At 37.7% G+C, this 19,831-nt stretch overlaps 1 long non-coding RNA gene across 1 annotated transcript in view; it reads right to left on the reverse strand.

Moving 5' to 3' along the window:
• Window positions 1-19,831, reverse strand: part of LOC126911410 (uncharacterized) — a 181,805-nt gene that overhangs the window by 91,563 nt on the left and 70,411 nt on the right. The gene's annotated exons all lie outside the window — the stretch shown is intronic.

Below are 19,831 nucleotides of genomic sequence, written 5' to 3' on the forward strand. Positions count from 1 at the left end.
ATTTGTCTGTGCAAAATCTGAGCATAGAATCCTAAATAACTCTGCTAGTGTTTTCACCTGTAATGTCGAATGTTCCCATTAATAATATCAGTACGAATGTGTCACCGTAGAACACGTGTTGATGGACGACGCCATCGTTAGCCTGGTTCCACGATATTCAACAAACAATATAAAGTATGCAACGCCCCGCGTAAAGCTGCCAACTATTCGTAGTCTTTCCAATAATCCCTCGCGTTGATTTATTTTGGTAAAAAACAATGAGGACACTTGAACATTTCGTTTGAATTGTGTATTGTGTACTATAGAAAATGCAAAACAATGTATTCGTAGAAACAGGTTCATAGGGGTTTAATGTTTACAAACATACACTATTCAAAAAATACAGTTCAAAATATCAGTTCACATAAAGCTGGAAGATTATTTTTTGTAAAGCGTTGCCCAACACTAGGATCTTCTCCTGCGTCGTGAGTGCGTTTACAAACATACAAGTTCACATACATGATACTCAGACCCGAAACAACAATTTGTGGAAGCCGGTCGCCCAGCCACCGCACCAACTGTGCAGTCAAAATAATTGAGGATGTTAGAAACAGATTTTTTTTAAAGCTATTGAAAAGAACTTTCTTTATGTGGTCATGAAGTTTCATGAAGTTTGCAGACAAGAGTTAGGTAGTTGAGTATTAGTTCATCATAATACGCAATAGGTCTACTAAAGTATGTGGTAAAAATGTTAGTCACGTATAAAATTAAGCTTTATATCAACTGATAAACCTAGCTAGGTAAAATAGGCGTTAATATAACATTACGTATGTTCATCAAGTTCTCACACACACAAAAGCTGGTGCAAAGGCGACAGGTGTATTTATTTTAAACTTATGACCCGAACTCATAAAACAAAACGCCTTCATTGTTACGTAGCTGAGATACATCACATTGCAACAAGCATTGTCGTCAAATGCCACTCGCTTGCCAAAGCTTTCATACCTATTCAATCGTCGGTTAGCTGTTGCAAAATAACCCTACTCCCATCGACTTAGAGTTCACTAATGACAGATGTTTCAGTTTATTTGATACAGATTATTGGAGTAACGGACTCTTAATTACTTTTCTTATGTATGAGTGATCTTTTGAGCGATGCGTAACAAAACATTTTATTATTATTTTTGAAGCTGTATGTAAAAGAAAGAATTGGTTTGTACAATTTTTAAGCTTAAATACTTGACTGATAGTCGTTCCTAGAACACTTTTCATTTACTTCATATTTTGTATTCACATATTGACTGCTATCCCGATCTACGTTGGTTGAGACATGATCATGAGTGAGCGCAAGCTTATTTCGAGCCCTTGGGCTACGCTGACCAGGAAAAATTGTTTTGGTTGTTTCATTTTTTTCAGCTCTATGGAATGGAGTTCATTGTATAGTAATAGGCTCATCCCCTTTAACATGGAGCTTACTTCCAAACTGGGTTTTTGATTAAATATAAATTATGTGAACTTTTGTCAATCTTGATGCAAATTGAAAGTAGGTATGTTATCCGCATAGAGGACACATATTAATCAATCTATTCTCGGAAAATTCAACTCAATGTTCAATTTCGTACGTATATCCAAAAGGACCAAATTAGGCTGGTCCTTTGGTCCTGTCATTGACAAATAAACAATGAAAGTTCATTAGTTAGTAAATTGTAATCGGATTGCCGTCGATGTACGCGTGTGGCGAGTGGTGGCGACCTAATTGAAATAGCTGCGCGTTTAATATTCAGCGCTCTCTTACATAGCGCAGGAGTTGTGGCTCATATTTAGAAAGGGATAATTCAGTGTTCATATTTTACTTGGATCTCAAATCCCAGTGCGAAAATTGAGTCTTTACTAATTCTTTAATAGACCTTGCTATAGAGAAAATAAGCCTAGCTTCACTGACAGACAAACTTACGGACAATTCAATTTGACGTTTCAAAAGTGCCTTATTTAGGATTAATTGAAACAAATGCTTTGAATTTGACTTTGAAGATTATTTTTTTTTAAATTATCATCGTCTTGAGCACCAATACTGAACTATGCGTATGAGATAAATTGTATGACTTTCAAACATTGACTGTAAGGTATTAATGTACATTCTGTAGCCATAATTCCATTGCACAAATTCCTGCGTTCATATTCCAACAGCAAGAATGTAAAGAGCAACTTTACAGTCCCTAGCTCCCGGTCCGCCTCCAACCACGAGTATTTGCGCGCTGCGATATTAGACAAGTTGTCGCGGCCGCCTCATTTAGACCTAACGACTACTAAACTATATTAATAATCATTATTAACCTGCCCCGGCACGTCCGGGGGTGGGGGTGCGGGGTGCGGGGGGGGGGAGAGGGGAGACGGGGCGACGGAACAAGAGACCATTGTTGGAATCTATCTGTCAAAGGATAGACGAATTTAATTGACGCGCGCTCAATAAGGGCTATTATCCCGTAACTGTGATGTTGCTCTTTCGTAGCCGGTGAACCGGAGCGAGCGACAGCTTTTTATTAATTTCGCACTTAATAACTTTCAGACGATATTCGTCTGTGAAGTTTTTCATAGCGACACAATAGCTCGGGTCGATAGAATTCGTTTGATGTTCACGTTTTTATTGCCTGTGCTCTCTGTTAGCTTTATATTGATTTGTCGCGTTTGAAATATCTGGTAATTGGCTTTGCCGCTTCGTGTTACTGAAAGTGCCCTCGCTACTTACTTTGATTGCCACAAATTGGGTAAAATCTTCTTTTTGTGCCGCGTAACATAAATTACTTTAAGTTTCGAAAAAGGTTTACGTTGCTTTCATATCTATTTTTGCAAGCACAAAATAAATTTTATGTAGAACTTCGCTCATTAGACATCTACCACTGTCAGAGGACAGAGGTAGGTGTCCTCTTGCGTGATGAGCACAAAGGTCACTGTCTTATTATCGTAGAAATTATTAAGGTTTTCCAGTAGGACCGTAGATTTTAGAAGGGAAGTACTAAATAACTGATGAGCTATAAACAAATGAAGATTGACTTGAAAACAAACTCATATATTTACAGTTCCTTGAAAGTAAGTCCTAAATATTTTTAACAATATTTACACGGAACGGCGGACGTTCGGACGGACGGGTTCGGTTGGACGTTGCGGACGGCGAGCAAGGGTAGCTCGCTGCCCGACCAGAACCAGACCCGTGCGTACGGCGCGTCGCGTTCCGCGCGCGCCTCAACGAGCCATCAGACCACCACAGATGGGGCCCAGTAGGGCTGATGCCTGATCCGGAGCTGCGAACTACCTAGCGGGTTTACCAGGGCTCCGGCTCGACGGGCAGGTGTAGGAATATTTTGGATTTTAGTCAGATTTCTGTCACTGACACTCAAATCTATACGAAAGTTGCCCAAGGAGGAGAAGTGCAATTCAGGAATGATTTTTCTGACCGTACTTAAAAACATAAAGTGATTGGTCACTGTAGTTACTAGTAGCTATGATAAGCTGAACTACAGCAGTAACATTACAGAAGTTACCCCCAATTTTACGTGAAACTACTAATACAGTAGAATCCGGTTATAACGACTACCAAGGGACCGGTGACATTACGTCGTACTAACCGGAAGTCGTATTAAACGAACAGAAAATAGTTTTTTTTTTATAACAGATATTACAGTTAAATGCCCGTTTAGGTGATGAGCAGATAAAAAAATCATTTTAATCAACATAGTTTAGTTTATTTCGGTCATTCAAATTATCTAAGGATGTGTAACGAACGTAACCATAATGTACACGCTTTCTTATATGGAAGTGTAAATCTGTTTAACAACTGTATACATTTAATGCAAATGGTCTGTAATTTTTGTTTATTTCTGGTTTTATTCGCGTTTTATCGCGTCACTTATTTACCTACAAATACGTACTGCCATAAAATAAACAGTCAGTTTCCAATCAGAGGCGTCGCGCGGGGCGATAGTTGAGATAGCTAATCATTTATTTCATTATTTTCTATGAATTATTTGTAAACACGGCAACGCTCGTCGTTTTGTCGTTGTAACCGGACAACTATGTGTGAAATTCAGTCGTTAAAAGCGGTTGGTCGTTGTAAGCGGAGTCGTAATAAACGAATGTCTATTAATGCAAGTTTATACTAAAACCAAACAAATGCCTAAACTTTCGTCGCTAAAAACGGTTGGTCGCTATATGCGAACGTACTAAAGGGACTACACTGTACGTTGTAATGTTTAGTAAACGCAGTGAACTAATAGCGTTCGATGGTTAGTTGACAACAACTATGTCAGCGGCGGTTGGCGCGGCGCCAGCGCACCGACGCAAGCTGCTGCTGAGGCCGATAAAGAGATACCAACTACTAAAACTAGATAGTTTTGTACTAAACATCTGCTAGCTAAATCTTTTAGTAACTTTCCAAAATGTTTGAGTTCAAATATTTTTTTAGCTAAAGCATCATCATCAGTCATATATGCTGATGAACAAAAGTTTACACAGATAGTTAAAATGTTCAGGTTTACCTGTAGGAGTCAAGAGTCGACTAAGACACTACAAATATGTATAATTGTATATTGAACAGAGAATAATCAGCAGCAGTTTCTGATTCATTGGACACGGTGGATCATACGGTGGCGGGTCGCGGGTCTCTCTCAGCTCAGGCTATGCAGGAGCATAGACTGAGCTAAGTGCCATCAGCCCACCACAGATAGGGCCCAGTAAGACTGATGCCTGATCTGGAGCTGCGACTTACCTAATGGACCAAGATAGGAACGGGTGGGATTTTGTCAGTAAGAGTCTGACACTTCTTCTCCCCTCACCTGGTGGGAGAAGGAAGGTAGGAAGGTCTCTGAATAACCCTAATCTTTGTAAACTGCGATTGCCAACCTTCTTGCCAACCCTTCTTTTGTGGAGAAGGTCCATAGTCCATAGTTGTATGATGATAAGGTTTACCAGAGAGCGCTGTTGCTCGGTCTGTGTCAAATGTGATGCCCCTTAATCGGTTCTTATGACACCTGCAGCAAGAGTAGTGGTGGTGATTTACTCATGCTTTAAAATTGCATGACACATTTTTTTGTCATGCAATTTACCTACTTATACAAATGAACGTGGTCGATGTTGTGAACCAGTTTCTTACAATAAAGATTATAATATCTCGAGTCTAGCCACATGCCGGTCGTAAATCCACGGACGCGCGCTGTCACTGAACATTTCGAAACTGAACTCCTAATAATATTTTGCCTGACCTCGGCGACAAGGCAGAGAAGACCTTGTCTATTTGTTGCGCTTTGCGACTATTAGCTTAGTGACGTAATGTGAAAGTTTCATAACTCAGTCAATACCGACTTCCGGAATTTTGCGCATTTTCAGCAGATTCGATTCACGAGTTGGATAATTTTGTCTTGGAATAATTTACTACACGGTTGGTGCGGTGGCTGGGCAACTGACTGCCGTGCAACGGGTAGCGGATTCGATTCCCGCACGGAGCAACTCTTTGTGTGACCCAAAGACCCAAAACATAGTAATAATAATTATGTATTATGGGCTAACTTATTCGTGATATTTCTATACCCGATTGTCATGTTAGTCGACTTAATGATAAACGAGGCAGTTTATTACATCACTTATCTTAATCACAAAGTTTCAACCCATCCTTTACGACAGTCAGCACACAATATGCTTAGAAAGTCATACCTATACAAATGGAATCAAACTTCAGCAAACATATAATGTAATTTGAACATAGCGGGCGGGATGAGACGGGGCGCGGGGTGCGGGGCGCGGGGTGGTTGCAGAATTTAATATTGGCAGCGCGCGCGGGTTAAGGCGGCGTGCAAATAAAACTCTATGAAACCGCACCCCCGAGCCGTTAAGGGGTTGTGCTGCGATCATAATTAATTTATCATTGTTTTAGAGGTGCTCGGTAGTTTGTAGCTTATAATATTCTATCTGGACTATCCTGGGCAGCTGAAGAGAAGAGTTTGTAGTGTTCTGAATTTTCAATAGTAATGGTTTTGGTCCCGTATAAAAAGAAATGGTATTGTTAGATTAGAATACATCTGTATTGTTCCTGTGGGTGAATGCGCTCTTCGATTTTGATAATTTTAAACAGCAATCACGAAGTAAAAGGTTATGGCATCGCATACTTGCCTATATTATAGAGGAAGCCCATATCCCAACAGTACTTTAGTAGAATATCATAATTAAATAGCGATAAAGAGAGAGTAGAGTAGTAACCACATGTCGTATGCATAAGAATAGTAAAATAGATTATGCTAGTAATACAAGTGACAGATGACTAAAGTCGCACATAGATGGTCAACGAATAAATCAACAGATGACAACATAAATCCTACTGCTCCTAAGAAGTTTACATACGAATAAACATGGATAGAAAATCCCAACGAACAACAGTTGGGCAGAAATCCCGCCAGGCATGATCACCTCACCTGGGGCCTTAGTCTGCTATTACAATTGTGTCAGAATGGTCGATCACTGAACAGTGCAAGAGGGACGGAGCTATACAACCTACATAGCTCCGTCCCTCTTGCACTGCTCAGTGATCGACCATTCTGACACAATTGTAATAGCAGACTAAGGCCCCTGGTCGGAAGACCTTCCTTTACTCACTGTTCCTTAAAGACCCAAGGCACGGCCATCATCAGTCAGAAGGTGACTACTAAACCAAAGCCTTCCTCTCGAATTGCCATAATCCCCAGTGGCATGCGGATCACAGGTCACAGAATCTGGCTCAGTACTGAATCCATATTTATTTTCTTACCAGCATACAAATAACTAAGCTGGTTGTACATACATAATGCATGTTATGTGATGACACGTCATGTAACCTTCCCCTTAACCGTATGTCTGCGGATATTTTTACAAACGTTATTACTGTGCGGCGCGCTTTAGCTTTCTTTATTAAATTGTCGTTAGGGGTCGCCGCATTAGCCGGCTTTCGGCTCTCGGCCGGAGTTAGGCAAACGGCCGCGGGCAGCGAGTGAATTGGAAGCACCAATATTGTGGGTGTTATGACGGTGAGAGGTAAACGATGCTAAATTGTAATTAAAATGATTTATGAATGTATTTTGTTTCTGTATGATTTTTATGAAGAGCTTGCCATGTATACAGGGTGTCCCTGAAATCGACGTCCAACGAGCACTAGATGATCAGCAAGGTTCCAACTGTTATCAGAAAAATATAAAAAAAAATCTAAGTCATACAGTTTTTAAATTACAGTGACTTATGTGTTATCCACGAAAAAGTACACCCTGTGCCAGTCTTTTGACTCTTGTTGCTACAAATCTTTATTTTTTCGTCTGCAGTCTTCCTTACATTATCCTGAATAGTGCTCCAGTAATATGGAATCATAAATTCTTAGTCAACTGCTTTAGATTGGAAAACATTGTTAGTTTTAGAGGAACCAAATACTCTGAATAAAATTTTCACCTTACTTTAAGTGACTGTACTGAATAAATTATGTATGGCGCTAGTAGTGGCAAATTTCACCAAAGTTGGCGCATTTAATAAGGATTATAAAATGGTATAGCACTTTGCAAATTATTTCTTAAATTCGACACAAAAAAAGATTTTTCAACGAAACTCCGTTTCGATGAATTTATTTGAACTTACTAAAAATTCTTCTAGTGTACTCAAATCATACGTTATAACCTCGTATGCACTAGACAGCACTTTGCACGCTATTTGTTATCATCATGTTGAAAATCAGTGAGGATCTCTTGTCAAACAACATTGTCTGTTTACCCGTGATTTCGCTTGCAGCATTCGTCGGCAATATTATCGCTAGACGAACTGGTGTTGTGCATCTCGAGCCATCGTACTCGGGCTTCGGCATTTTAGCTTATTTATTTTTTAAATTATTTTTTGCTTTACCTGCAATTCCTTGTAATGTAACGGTGCAAATAACTCTTTCTCGACAAACTAAAGAATATTTGATGTTTCATCCCGCATTTGACCACAAGGCATGAACACGTAACTTATTCGGAGGATTCACCCATTTCTTTTTTTTTTAATGGGGATATGACGAGTAATTGTGCGTAAGGGCTCATGTACACCACACCACTACATTTTATTCAGAGTATTTGGTTCCTTTAAAACTAACAATGTTTTCCAATCTAAAGCAGTTGGCTAAGAATTTATGATTCCATATTACTGGAGCACTATTCAGGATAATGTAAGGAAGACTGCAGACGAAAAAATAAAGATTTGTAGCAACAAGAGTCAAAAGACTGGCACAGGGTGTACTTTTTCGTGGATAACACATAAGTCACTGTAATTTAAAAACTGCAGGACTTAGAATTTTTTTTATATTTTTCTGATAACATTCGGAACCTTGCCGATCATCTGGTGCCTGTTGGACGTCGACTTCCGGGACACCCTGTATATTATGACACCGGAAAATAACAAGATCCGTAAATTTATCAATCTACTAGGAAGTTTATAAATTTTCGTAGGATTCTAAACGGTAGATAACTTGTAATATTTTACGTTCACACTTTCGTAAACTTATCAATTTCCGACGTCATCCGGTAAATTTATAAACTAACGGATATCAATAACATATACAACACATACATTTCCAGTAGTCGTGGGTATCCTAAGAGCAGACCAAGGTAATACAGATTTTAACAGAAGCCGTCCGGCTTCTGTTAACTGTCCAGTAGGGCTCTCTGATGAACTTGTACTTTTTAACCTCCAATACTAAGCAGACAATACTAAGAGTTATTGATCATGTTGGAAATAATTAACGCGGGATAAAGTTTAACAACGTTTATTGAGCGGTAAAAAGTTTACAGACAGAACAGATAATAAAAATTGACACACTAGCGCCACACGTAAGAGTGACGAACTAAAAGTTACGTTTTGAAACTGGAAGTGATTGGATTGATGTTTATACTATTTCAACATCCTCCCTTAAACTCAAATCAATCCCATCTTGGAAGTGCAGTATGCCAGTTTTGCATGTGGTGTCGCTTTGGTGAGTACGTCTGCTGTCATCAAGTCCGTTTGTATATATTGCACATCAATGGCCCCTTCAACAACTTTATCACGTACATAATGATGCCTCACATCTATATGCTTGGTCCTGGAATGATAGCCATCAGATTCTGAAAGTTTAATAGAAATTTGATTATCACTGTAGACAATCATTGCCTCATTCTTCAGTAGAGGCCAAAATGTTTCTTGAAGTTGCTTTAGCCACATAGCCTCTTGAACACAGGATGACAAAGACATATACTCTGCCTCGGTTGTTGACAGAGCAACAGTCGGCTGGCGTTTAGAATTCCAGCTAATTGCTCCTCCCTGAAACAAGAAAATGTACCCAGTACATGAGCGCCGGTCATCTTCTGAGCTTGCCCAGTCTGCATCACAGTAGCCATGAGTCATGTTTTCTTCTGAGTTTTGTTTATAACTCAATCTATATTCTTCAGTACCTTTCAAATACCGCATAACTCGCTTCAATGCTAGCCAATGTGACATTTCAGGTTTCTGATTATATTTACTCAACAAATTTATGACAAAACTTATATCTGGTCTAGTAATTTGTGAAATATACAATAAGCATCCAATAATCTCTTGATAAGGAATTCCTTTCAAGGTATCTGTCTCCTCAGATATACTTTTTAACTTTGTATTAACATCCATTGGAATCTTAACACTTTTGCAATCAGACATGCCATATTTATTTAGTACTTCTCTTATGTATTTTTTCTGATCTAAATAAATGACTCCTTTCTCTCTGTCTCTTTCTACATGTATACCAATACAATAATTGATATCTCCCAAATCCTTTATTTTAAATTGTTTTCTTAACTCCTCCTTAATCTGATTTTTAGACTCCATATTATTTGTAAATATAATTATGTCATCGACATAAGTAGCCAGAAAAATCATATTATTGCTGTCTACAATTTTATAATATAAACAAGGATCTAACTTGTTTTGTGATAGTCCAATTCTTTTAAGTGTAGAACTAAGCTTCTTATTCCATTGCCGGCTTGCCTGTTTTAATCCATATAATGATTTCTTTAAACGACATACTTGTTTATCATTCTCATACATTGGTGGTTGCATCATATAAATCTCCTCCTCTATATCGCCTTGTAAAAAGGCTGATACAGCATCCATTTGACAGATGTCTAAATCAAATTTAACTGCCAATGCAAATAAATATCTCAAGGAAGCATACCTTATCACTGGTGAAAATACTTCTGTGTAATCCACACCAGGTCTTTGTGAACAACCTTTAATCACAAGCCGTGCTTTAAACTTTATTACCTCTCCATTTTCATTAGTCTTCCTTTTGAAGACCCATTTGCATGGTATGGGACGTTTGTTGTCTGGAAGGGTAGTAATGTCCCAGGTATTATTCTCTAATAATGACTGATACTCCTCATCCATTGCTGCTTTCCAATGTTCAGCATCAGAGCCCGACAATGCTTCTTCAACAGTTAGTGGATCTGAAATCTGTTGCACACACATGAAATTATTGTGTCTCTGATGAGATCTAAGAGTGATATTTCTTGAAATACTATCAACACTACTATCATCATTGGAGCTAGGATAATATGTTTCATCATCAGTCATCCTAGATGTATCAGTACTTGAGTGTGACGACGCATCATCATAGGTTTCACTCTCTAGTGTATTATCAACAGATATCACCTCATCATTTTGACTTATAGGTATATTAACAAGCTCTTTGGTAAGTACAGGTTGCTGTGTCTGATTATCACTATGAAATGTTTTCTCAATAAATATGACATCTCTACTAACTACAACCTTTTTATTTACAGGATCATACAGCCTATATCCTTTGGTATTATTACAATATCCCACAAAAATTAATTCTCTTGACTTGCGATCCCATTTTAATCGATTTTGTTTAGGAATATGTACCATAGCCGTAGAACCAAAAATCTTTAAATTTGAGAGGTTTGGTTTCTTACCAGTCCACTTTTCATAGGGAGTTACCTCAGCCAAAACCCGTGATGGTGATCTGTTTATGACGTAGGCAGCAGTAGTGACCGCCTCTGCCCACAACTGTTTTTGCAGCTTTGCTTCAAATAACATGCTCTTTGCCCGTTCCACTAATGACCGATTCATCCGCTCCGCTAGCCCATTGTGCTCAGGCGTGTAGGGAGTACTGGTCTGATGTTTGATGCCGGAAGCACCTGCAGATGGTGTCTCCATCGGACCACATAGATCAGTGTGTACTATTTCAAGTAATGCTTTTGCTCTTGAACCGGAATGTGGAAAAGGTAATCGTGTTTGTTTAGCTTCACAACATGGTATACAAACAGTATCAACATCTTTATTTGTGATAGTTATACCCTCAGCACATGATTCTAACCTCTTTACATCAGCCAAGTTTAAATGACCCATCCTCTTATGCCATGTCATAATATCAGTCTTACTTTCACAAGCTACAGCATAAGCATTCACAGAAGCAGTGTTAAGTTTATACATGTTATTCAATAGTCTTGCATTAGCTATAAGAATCTTATTGGCATTAAATATATTACAGCCTGTGTCAGTAAATTCCACTTTACAACCATTCTTGGTTAATTGACTAACTGATAACAAATTAACACTCAGCTCAGGAATATATAAGACATTTCTTACCTGGATTGGGCATTCATCTTTGCAAAAAATGGTCTTTATATTTACTTTACCCATATTTTGCACGGAGACAACATCATCATTAGCCACTTTAATTTGGTGAATCGGAGATGCTTGCATGTCATACATCCAGTCTGAACGTCGCGTCATGTGCATTGTGGCACCTGAGTCAATGTACCACTCATCTTTATCCACATTGCTGTAAGCTGAAAAAACTGCTGAAAAACTGTTTTGATTAGATTTCTTCTCTTGGCACTGATTTTTAAAATGACCATATTTGTTGCAATTATAACAACGAGGGCCTTTCCCTTTTTGCTTGGCATTGGTTTTAGAGGTATTCTTGTGCTTTGTAAATAACGCTGAAGACTCGGAAACTTTAACTTCCTGTAAAAGTTTTGTCTTGACGAAGTCTGATGAAATTTTAATGCCGGAACTTTCCAGACCCATGATCATCGGTTTATAATTGTCCGGTAAACCCGCCAACATGAGTGTTCCCAACCATTCGTCATCGACTTGAAAACCGATATTTCGTAATTTATATGCGGTACTCATAATTTTATTCACGTATTCTTCGACGGTTGCGCAGTTATCTAGTGTTGTGTTGATTAAATCCCGCAATAAGCCGACTTTTCTGGATAACCCGGAGTCCTCGAAAGCATTTTGCAGGTTCGTCCATACTTCTCTAGATGATTGTGCATTTTCAATATGGACGTAATTTATTGGTTCTACCAACAAAATAATTTTGGACTTGGCCTTTACATCTTTCTTAAAATCGACTTCGGTGCCGGGATCGACACATTCCCACAAATCTTCGTGTTGTAGATATGATTTTACCGCAAACTTCCATGTAGAATAATTTTCCCGCCCGGCTAACTTCTCAATTTGTAGGTTAGACATTGCCATTTTTCTCGGGGCGATTTTTGATAAAACTACGAAATATTCACTACTGTACGATACTTTTATCACAATAAATGTTAAACTTTGAGTTAATTAGATATATGGACTGGGCCCATAACCTGTTGGAAATAAGTAACGCGGGATAAAGTTTAACAACGTTTATTGAGCGGTAAAAAGTTTACAGACAGAACAGATAATAAAAATTGACACACTAGCGCCACACGTAAGAGTGACGAACTAAAAGTTACGTTTTGAAACTGGAAGTGATTGGATTGATGTTTATACTATTTCAACAGATCATCATATCCATACCTACCCGCCATCATGAGTTACGTGATCGTTCTAAAGCAATTTATACCAAAGGAGAATAATTAGCAACAATCAATTTTCTATAGACAATCAGAACTATTAAGGAGGCCCAATTCCCCCCTTCCCAAACCCCGATTTCCCAGCAACCCTTAAATTCCTAACTCCCAAAAGGTCGACAACGCACTTGTAACGCCTCTGGTGTTTCAAGTGTCCATGGGTGACGGCGATTGCTTATCATCATCAGGTGATACGTCTGCTCGTTTACGTATGTTCCATAAAAAAGGAGACAATGGTTTATGATGCTCTAATAATAGTAGAGGTTGCCTAATGGTTAAGTCGTTAAACTATGATCTCCAATTCTGCCAGGCGCAGAGTTTATGAAAGGGAGGCAGCACTTTTGCAGAGAATAATTGTCAAACAGTTTAAATGATAAATGATATTTATTTTGCAAATAGGTTACAAGTCTTCCACAAACTGGGGTTCATACAGGTATGTATGTATTTAATGTATATAACATAATTACAGGTAAGGTTGGACATACATAATTATGTATTTTCGTTTTTCAAGAGGAGTGAAGAGTAAATAATAGTGTTTTGAAATGGTTCAAATTTGATTCCTATCACGCACGGCGGATGAAATTTTGTTTTGCTATTTCATGCATTACATCAACAACCATAGATAGTTTCATATAAACTGTGGATCTCTTCAACCTAATAATTTCTACGCTTGGCAAGCAGGTTTGAGATCGCATTACAGGTTTAGAACATTATTAAAGTCAAATCGGCAAAATACAACGCTAATAGTAGGTAATAGTAGCTGAAAGAGTAGGCAGAGGCAGTACCAGACAGTACTATAAGTAGGTACAATAACCTGAAATTCACCAATTGTGTTATTAATCTCATGTTTTGTAACCGTGGTACCTAAGCCTATTGCAATAGGTACTTACACTTTATGCTACTAATTATAATATTAAAAAACTTTTCTCGACCCGGGAATTGAACCCGATGTCCCTTGCTTGATAGGTGTACTTGTGATCACTTAATCAACGAGATTATAAAAAAATATTTTCTCGATTTCGATATTAGGTACCTATTATTTTCTTTGATATTAGACAGCAACTGTAGAAAACAGCAAGCGATTTAAAAAATCATTGTGATTTTTCTAACCAAAATGTAGGGCATGTCTATTTATGTGATACTTTTGGTCAATGACACTCTCCAACGTATCAGATAGAAACAAGTAAATGTTGGAATTAAACTTCGCTGTTTTGAATTTAACGCCATCTATGAAAACTTTACAGAAGCTCTAATAAGTTATGAGAGGTAAAGCTATTACATCATAGATGGCAGTGTATACTCAAGCATTCTCTACCAATTACACCAGATGGTGCAGTTTGCAAACAATAATGTATACCAAAAACAATTAATGAAGTAATAAACCAATTAATTCTAATAATTTTAATATATAAAATACTTTAATAAACTTAGAAAATAAAGAAAATTAATATTACCTACTTGTATTTAACGCCATCTAGTTTTATTTGCTTTCAAAGTAGTAATGTAGTAATACAGCTACTCTCTAATAGATGGCGCTAAAAGGTTAGTCATGCACCTTGCGTTATTTGCAAATTGTGTAAAAACTGTTATAATATGTCCGCTCCTCATAACAAAACAAAATACGAACCTACAGAATGTTTAGACGACGTTGTGTTATTAATTTAAAAGGATTTTTAAAGATAAACTTTGCTCAACCCCGGAATTGAACTTCAGGCTTTTAGTTCGGTGCTCGACGGGCAGGAGTAGGAACGGGGTGGTTTTTAGTCAGTAAGAGTCTGACACTCCCTCTCGCTTTAACCAAGGCAGGAGAAGCCATTGGATGATTTTCCACCTTCAAAAAAAACTTCATAAATTAGTAGTAAGGTTAACAATTAAGTAAATATGTAGATGGACACCAACTCAGTCCCTTGGGCCTCACAACATAACTGGAGAAAAAGTGGATGTTACTTTGTAAATATAGACCTCTGCTTACCCCTTTGAGAATTAAAAACAATGGCATTATGTTACATACTTAATCGAATCCATCGTCAAATCATTACAATTAATATTCCATTTAAAAATCCACAAACAACACTTTGTCCCGTTTAAAAATACGTTCAGAAACTCAGGTAATAAATTACTCTCCCCAAACGCTAACACGACTCGCCGAAGGAAAATTAAAACACGTCTCCCTCATTAAACTGTGAACATAATTAGCTAAAGCTGCAGCACAAAGACCATTACAAACAGCAGAGTGCACTAAAAAAAAAACTCCGCAGAGTTGCACTTGCAGCGCCTTAATCAAGCGGTTACATAAATTTTCTCTCTATAAAGAGCCCAATAAAGCAATCCAATAAGCAGTGGGGGCGGGGCGGGGTGTGCGAGGGGTGCGCGGGGGGGGGGGGGTTGCTCAATAAACCCTCATATCTTCAGCAATTACGACAAAACAAATGAGAGCTAACGAAATTCACCTCCGAGAGAGATCGACCGTGGAACGCGGTGCTTGTGGAGTTGATACTCGGTGCTAATGTTTTTTGAAGGATTGTTGGGTTTAATTTTTTAAAGAAAAGCATGGTTTGCTTTTTAAGTATTTTTGGAAAGAAGTTCCTTATCTCTCGCTCATTTTATTACACTAATTTCATTAATCTCCTAAATACAATACATATTGTTAATTTTTAACCCCCGACGCAAAAAGAGGGGTGTTATAAGTTTGACGTGTCTGTCTGTCTGTCTGTCTGTCTGTCTGTCTGTCTGTGGCATCATAACTCCCGAACGGATGCAGTGATTTCAATTTAGTTTTTTTCGTATTAAAGGGGACTTATGTGCGAGTGTTTTTAGACATGTTTGATGAAAATCGGTTGAGCCGTTTTAAAGTTATGGGCGGTGAAAGTAACGTAAGCGAGAGATTAACCGAAGGTCTGCAAATATACTGGGATGGGGCTGTGGATGGGGTCTCAAATGAAACCGCACTGAAAGAAAATATTGAAAGATATCATTTTTTCGTATTAACAAAAATAAAAAATTAAAAAATAATAATAAATAAATTAAAAAAATTAAAAATAAAATAAAATATTTTATACCTTAACAAGAATTGAAATTATAGTAAGCATATGTAATATACTAAGCCTAACTTAACCTAACCTACCTATAAAAAGTATGAAATAAAAAATTAAATTAAAAATTTAAAAAAACCCCCGACCTAAAAACTTAATTTCCCTTTAAAAAGTAAAAAATAATAAAAGAAACCTAATCTTAAAGTACCTAAGAATGTACTAATAATTCTAAAAAAAAAATACGTCACGTTGGGGGACCGCATGAATACGGACTGCACACTTACATACTTAAACATCAATTTACTTTAATGTTAACACCAAGCATGTGATACTTATGAAAAAATCGTAGAGAAGTAAGAAATAATTAGGAGCGGTCCCCCAACGCGACGTATCTGGGGGCACGGTAGTGCCCCCGCCAAGACGAGCCAAGCGAAGCGCAAGCGCAAGGGCACTACCTACCTTTTCTCGAAGCGCTTCGTCGTATTTTTGAACCTTCATAACTTGAGTTTGGGTTATACCAGATAAACAAAATTTTCAGGATATAATGTCAGTGGTAGACTTAATAAACCTCTAAAGTTTCAATTGCATAGCTCTTATACTTTAGATTTTATTGATATCTAAAATACCCCGATTTCGTCACTCACTCACTCACTCACTGATGATCAACAAAATTCTTAAGGTACTTCCTGAAGTCCTAGAAAACTGAAATTTGGTATGTAAGCTAGTATTAGTACCCAAACAACAAAAAAGTTATAAAACTTGGAACTTTTACCCCCAACCCCTTAAACTAGGGGGTGAAAGTTTGTTCGAGACTTCCGCAACTTTTGACGCTAGAGGTCTGAATGCGGCCGCGGAGGGGTAAAAATCTGAAATAGGGAAACTTAATTCCCTATTTCCTGCTTGAGATCTGAAAATTATACACAAGTACATAGAACACAAACTTTTCATCAAATCAAAACATTATCCTACCCATAAGTACTTAGATATGAATAATATTACTACACTTCACTTCGGTAAGTGTTTATTAATCAACCTATACTTTTGAACATAAGCATCGTAAGTATAGTATGCGCCAACGCCCGCCGCCTGCCCCCTCGTCCCCGCGCAGTAGCTAAAAATAATCGGCCCGTCAGCGAGCGCGGCACCCGAACGCGGGCAGACGCGCGAGGGCAGACGTCGTTGACGGTTGTCTCGTTGAATGAAAAATTTTCGGAATATTTCGGTGATTTAAAAGTTTGCTATCGCGGAGAAAAAAACCATTTGCCTAATATTTAATTGTTAGTAGTTTAGTAGGTAAAGGTTTAGATACTAGTGTTTTAATTTTCATTGATAAAAAGTATTAGGATTACGTTTGCAATTTTCTTATAAATTTAGTAGTTTAGTAGGTGAAGGTTTAGTTAGGTACTAGTGTTTTAATTTTCATTGATAAAAAGTATTAGCATTACGTTTGCAATTTTCTCACAAATTTAATTAAGAAATTCAAAGATTGAATAAGTAGGTATTTGCAATTAAGTAGTATAGGTTATTAGGTATAATATGTTTATAGTTGTTTATGTAGGTACGACTTAGTGAGAATAATTTGATACGTAGGTCATTGTTTAATTTTCATTGTTAATAGGTTTAACTTAAGTAGTTTAGGATTACGTACGGTTTGAATATTGTATAGTAGGTAGAAAATTACGATATTGATAGTTGTTAATCTAGTGTTAAAAATAATTTTGTGTAGGTATTTTAGAACTAGGTTTAATAGGCTTATCTACAGGTACCTATACCGCTCATTTCATTGACACTTGTCCAGTAGGTAGGTATAATTTACTTTAAGATTTAATTGAGAGGTTTAGTTAACAGTTTGGCATTACATAGCCTTGTTACTAGGTTAAGCTAGGGTATAGGTATTTCGTTACTTAGATACTGAATATGGCTAGTGTAAAAGTTTTACATGAAGTGGAGCTGGGACCCCGCCGCCATCGTGTGGTTAATATGCCGGGAGACGGTTCCTGCCTCTTCCATTCCTTGACATATTTAATACAAAAAGAAATGAAATCCCACAAAAACATTTCATGTTAAATGTTGCCAAGACGAGACCATATAGCTCGCACTGTCAAAAAGTAATCAGATCCCGTGTAGAGCCAAGTTTCTAACCCTACATGCCCAGACCTAAATCGATAAGCCCTAATTTCACACTCAAGTTACGGGGAAATTCTACAGCCATAGCTCGTACTGCGTAGTTCGTAGCGCGTAGCAGAGTTTTTACGCTATAATCTCGTAGGCGTGCAAACCTTGGACGTAACTGGCGAGTTGGCCGCACGGAAAGAGTTTAGAAGATTGAATAGATTTTTAAGCTCAAGCCCATATGACGAATAGCAAAACGTCCGTGCGGCCGACTCGCCAGTTACGTCCAAGGTTTGCACGCCTACGAGATTATAGCGTAAAAACTCTGCTACGCGCTACGAACTACGCAGTACGAGCTATGGCTGTAGAATTTCCCGTAACTTGAGTGTGAAATTAGGGCTTATCGATTTAGGTCTGGGCATGTAGGGTTAGAAACTTGGCTCTACACGGGATCTGATTACTTTTTGACAGTGCGAGCTATATGGTCTCGTCTTGGCAACATTTAACATGAAATGTTTTTGTGGGTTTTTTTTTTTAAATTATTAGTACATTCTTAGGTACTTTAAGATTAGGTTTCTTTTATTATTTAATACTTTTTAAAGGGAAATTAAGTTTTTAGGTCGGGGGTTTTTTAATTATTTACTGGCTATGATATTTATTTCAAAACGAAAGGAACTTCGTTCCAATCGAGTGTCCCACGTGTGACATCTTATTTTTTTATAGGTTTTTAAGTCTAAATAGTTAGTAACCAAATAGAAATTGGAATTCTTTTTGATCATGTATAGAAATAAAACTTATACCTTATTTAATAGGTAATGGGAGTAATGTACTCGTAACAAAAGTTTATGTCCTAACAAGCTCCACTGGGTCCCTGTTCGGAGTTCCCCGCGGAGTGCCAAAGGGCTGTGTGTCGGGTGTTTTAGGGTTTTTTCAGCGGCTTTGACTTGCAAATTGTCACAACGCCCGCCATCGCCTAAGGCGCGCGCGTAATTAAAAATCAGAGACAACACTAGCGCTACGGCGGCGAGTAGACGTACTATCACTAAATTAATTCTTTACTTTCTTTCATTTAGGTTTTGTTTAATGTTGGAAAATCTGTTTTGAAACGGTCACTATTAATTTTTATTTGGACTATTATTATTACTATCCTAATGACCAAGTACGGTACTGATTTAATGTTAGAAAACATTTAGTTGTTCTATTGGACGGTAGGTGGCGTTGTAATCAGACAATTTCAGATTTGTTGTTAATATTTTGGATTATTTTTCAAGATTTAAATCAATGAATTTATATAATAATATACTTTGATAGACTACGTATTGAAAATATACATTCCCAAAGTAATGCTTTTAAACTCCAAAGTGCCAACCATGTTACGATATCTTTGTAAAGGAGTTGTGCACTTGGACCCCACGCCCACCGCTCAGTTTCAAACTCAAACGGTTTGAAAGGATAATTTTCGATCAAACTATTATAATTTCGTTACTTGAGGTTCTCGGCAGAACCAGCAACAGCACCGGCTCGACCGCTAGCAAAAAGTCCTCGACCTTAGAAGATAATATTATGATGGCACAAAATTAAATAATTTTACTTTGCTCGATCCGAGAATCGAATTAGTTCGGTAGATCTCCATCAATAAGGCAATCAAGTAGCCACGTAATTAATAAATTAAAGTTAATTATTGAAAGAAGAAATAATTAATGACCTAATGAAACCAACTACAGTTACATTAAAAAACCTATAGGTTCGATACAGCACGATGAGTCACAAAAACTAAGGTCACGTCACCGAATC

This window comes from Spodoptera frugiperda, chromosome 14 (genome assembly GCF_023101765.2).
Source record: "Spodoptera frugiperda isolate SF20-4 chromosome 14, AGI-APGP_CSIRO_Sfru_2.0, whole genome shotgun sequence".
In the NCBI taxonomy this organism is placed as follows: domain Eukaryota; kingdom Metazoa; phylum Arthropoda; class Insecta; order Lepidoptera; family Noctuidae; genus Spodoptera; species Spodoptera frugiperda.